The sequence below is a fragment of the Dipodomys merriami genome, unplaced genomic scaffold, assembly GCF_024711535.1.
Source record: "Dipodomys merriami isolate MVZ:Mamm:240054 unplaced genomic scaffold, mDipMer1.0.p SCAF_23, whole genome shotgun sequence".
Taxonomy (NCBI): domain Eukaryota; kingdom Metazoa; phylum Chordata; class Mammalia; order Rodentia; family Heteromyidae; genus Dipodomys; species Dipodomys merriami.
In genome coordinates, this window is record NW_027203715.1 from 22,456,045 (window position 1) to 22,460,081 (window position 4,037).

Below are 4,037 nucleotides of genomic sequence, written 5' to 3' on the forward strand. Positions count from 1 at the left end.
CAGAAGCTTGAGTCTGGCACTTTCTTTTTTTTTTTTTTTAATTGTATTTTATTTTATTTGAGAACATACTGTACAGAGGGGCTACAATTACATGGGCAGGATAATGCATACATTTCTTACCAAGCATTGCAGCCTCCTCCTTTGTTTACCCTTCACTTCCCTTCCCCGCCTCCCCCTTCCCCCCACCCAATTTTACCCCCCTCCCCCCACCCAATTATACCCCCCTCCCCCCCACACCGACATTGTAAAGCTGGTTTTGACATGACATTTTGTACTTCTCATTGTTGCAACAGGTCCACCTGAATTCTTAAACGACTTGTTTGTCCCCATCTCCTCCACATGTTATACTGACATCAAATATAGTGAAAGCGGGGGTTACACTGTGGGGGAGGGACATACAAAGCAACAAAGAAATAATCTTATAAATGCATTAGAAACACATGCATGAAAGAAACAAAAACATTAAAATACATATTTAAGGGTTCATTTTCCTAACATCACATTATCTGACCTTTTCCGCTTGACTCATACCTATACTAGATATTGCAAATAAGGGAAACCATGGGACCTATGCTTCTTTGGGCCTGGCTTACTTCACTTAATATAATTTTTTCCAAACCTTTCCATTTCCTAACAAATGGGGAAATGTCATTCTTTCTGATGGAGGCATAGAATTCCATTGTGTATATATACCACATTTTCTTGATCCATTCATCTACTGAGGGGCATCTGGGTTGGTTCCATATCTTAGCTATGGTAAATAATGCTGCAATAAACATAGTTGTGCTGGTAGCTTTAGTGTGGTCTTGTTTGTAAACATTTGGGTAAATGCCCAAAAGTGGGATTGCTGGATCATAGGGGAGATCTATGTGAAGTCTTTTGAGGAACCTCCATACTGCTTTCCAAAGTGGTTGAACAAGTTTACATTCCCACCAACAATGAAGTAAGGTTCCTTTCTGTCCACATCCCCTCCAGCATCTGTTGTTATTAGAGTTCTTGATTTTTGCTGTTCTAACTGGAGTGAGGTGATATCTCAATGTTGTTTTGATTTGCATTTCTTTTATGGCTAGGGATGTTGAACATTTCTTCATGTGTCTATTGGCCATCCTTCTTTCTTCTTCAGAGAAGCTTCTCTTTAAGTCTTTCGCCCACTTATTTATTGGGCAGTTGTTTCTTTGAGGATTTGTTGTTGACTGATAGTTTACAGGGTAGGCTATCCACTAGTGCGGGGTCCGGCACTTTCTGACTGATAGTGTACAGGGTAGACTGTCCACTAGTGTGGACATTTGGGCCCATTTGTAGTCCAGCACTTTCTGACTGACAGTCTACAATGCACATGCTGTGAACATGTCTTGTCTCAGGGTTCAGTGTTTTGTCTGTGTGTCTTTTGGAATTCTTGGAATGTTTCTCCTCCCAGATTCATCCTGATGCAAGGGCTCAGAGGAGACTGGCTAACACCCCCTTAATATCTGTTTCTCTCTAGCTCCTTCTTTTTTTATGAAACTGCCACTGACCACCTGCAAGTGGCACCAGCAAGATCTTAGCCTCGGGCCTTAGCCCAGGGGGTCTGAGTACGGGGGAGAACCTGTCAGTCTGAGGGGACAGCCACTAGGAACTTCTTTCTCTTGCCCCAAGAGGACTGGGAATTCTCCTCTGTCTTGGAAGGCTCCTGGGTCAATGTTTGCAGGAATCTAAAAGAAAAATCCTCCCGAGGTGAGTAGAGGGGGTCCGAGTCCCCTGGTAAGTGAGTGGTGTTGAGATGTTGCCCCATTCACTGAGACCTGATTTCGTCTTTGTGGCCACTTGTCTGTCTTGTTTACTTTGGTGTGTTTTCTGTTCTATGTTTTCTGAGGTAGGGAAGTTCTGGGTGAGAGTGGCAGGCTCACTCAGCAAACTCTGGATTCAGCTTGAGAACAGCACAGATTTCTGGGGGCCCATTAGTCCCCAACTCAGCCTTTGGTTGTTGTTTTGTCTAGTTCCGTTTTAGAATTGGTACCAGTTTTAAATGTGAATCCTTGGTTTTTGTGTTTATCAGTGTTTTGATATTTATTTGAACATCTCTGGGGGAATAAAAGTCTCAGCCTCTGGCTGGGCTTGGTCACAGACCTGCTAAGTCTCCCTCCCCCCTTCTTTTGTTACAGCAGCCAAGAGGAGGGGCATGGACAAGCCTCAGGTGCACCTTCTCCTGGTGGAGGCTGCTGGAGAGGTTAGGGTGTAGATAGCAGTGAGCCTGGTCTGGACTTTCAGCTGCTCCAGACAGCTTAACAATTTGTAAAGTGCTTTTGTCAAAATTGGGTAAAAATCAGGCCCATTCAGTTTCAGGTGACCCCCTCACCCAGCCCTCCTCCAACAGAAGGGATTCAAAAGACTGATTAGTGAAATACCTTGCTAAACAAGCAAGCCCTGGAAAAATGAAGCTCAACAAAGGTACTTCGTTTAAAAGAAATATTGTCTTAAAATTTTTTTAAAAACTTTAGAAAATGTACGTACAACTGATTTTGATTTCTTGTGTGCTTTAAGATCTGTGTGTTTTGTATGTGTTTATGAACATGTTCAAGATAAGAGTTGTCAGCATGCTGTAACAATGGGTGAGTTTAAGTTTAAAATTCAAAAGGTTATGAGGTTTGGACATTACCAAAAATTTTAAGGAATCTTCACATTGTTTTTAACGGCTTTTTAAGGATTCTTTAACTTAAAAATTAGAAAATCTGGTGTTGAGTTCTAATTTTATTCCCTTGTGGTCAGAGAGAATGCAAGGTTTCTGAATTTGGACAAGTTTGCTTTGTGGCCTAAAATGTGGTCTATTTTAGAAAATGTTCCATGTGCTGTTGAGAAAAACGTGTATTCTTGTGGAGAGCTGCGGGAGCCACGACCAAAGACGGCCAGGCAGTAAGGCGTGGCCGCAAAAGCAACATTGTAGCTCCTTGGTAAGATGGCGCTGGCTCCCGCCTTCTGTCTTCCGGGTGACAAGTGCTCTCTGTAAAAACAACTCCTTATATGGCTATGACTTGGCTCCTAGTTTGCTTCCGTGTTTCCGACCCTATCGGTATATGCCACGTGGTGCTTCAGGATTTGCCATCCAGGAGACTTATAACCAGAGCGCGGGGGCGGGGGGGGGGGGGGGACAGAGAAGCAGGAAGAAGCGGGCAGAAGAAGCAGGAGAGAAGATGTTGTAAAAGGTCCTGAATAAACTGCATTGAGAAGAATCCCGGGTCGCGTCTTCCTTGCTGGTCGAGGTGGTCGCGACATATTCTTATGCTGCTGGGTGAAATTTTCGGCAGATGTCTGTTAAATCTAGTTGATCTTTGCAGTTGTTTAGATCTGCGGTTTCTTTGTTGAGTTTTTTCTGAGTTGATCTATCTAGTTGGGAAAGTGGTGTGTTAAAATCCCCAACAATTAATGTCTTTGGATCTATGTAGGATTTGAAGGAAAGTAGTGTTTCTTGGATAAATTTGGGTGCTCCGTTGTTTGGTGAATAGATATTTAGAATTGTAATATCCTCCTGAAGGAGAGATCCCTCAATTAGTATGTAGTGACATTCTTTGTCTCTTCTCACGAATTTTAATTTGAAGTCTATTTTATCTGATATTAGGATTGCAATTCCCGCCTGTTTATGGGGGCCATATCACCTTGCACCAGAATCAACTCCAAATGGATCAAAGACCTCGAGTCAAAGCAGACACTCTGAAAACATTACAGGATTCAATAGGAGAAATGCTAGGTCTCCTAGGCACAGGCTGAAAATTTTTTTTTTAATTGTATTTTATTTTATTTGAGAACATACTGTACAGGGGGGCTACAATTACATGGGCAGGATAATGCATACATTTCTTACCAAGCATTGCAGCCTCCTCCTTTGTTTACCCTTCACTTCCCTTCCCCGCCTCCCCCCTCCCCCCACCAAATTTACCCCCCTCCCCCCACCCAATTATACCCCCCCCACACAGACATTGTAAAGCTGGTTTTGACATGACATTTTGTACTTCTCATTGTTGCAACAGGTCCACCTGAATCCTTAAACGACTTGTTTGTCCCCC

At 43.0% G+C, this 4,037-nt stretch overlaps 1 long non-coding RNA gene across 2 annotated transcripts; it reads left to right on the plus strand.

Annotated features, from left to right (window-relative positions):
- The first annotated feature begins 1,453 nt into the window (after positions 1–1,453).
- On the plus strand, positions 1,454–3,694 carry LOC138835136 (uncharacterized). Of its 2 annotated transcripts, XR_011374467.1 has the most exons (4): positions 1,454–1,713; positions 2,142–2,427; positions 2,811–2,927; positions 3,593–3,694. It is a non-coding gene; the product is annotated as an uncharacterized lncRNA (long non-coding RNA). The 2 variants fall into 2 exon arrangements; XR_011374466.1 differs by having other exon boundaries at positions 1,454–2,427.
- Positions 3,695–4,037: the final 343 nt, after the last annotated feature.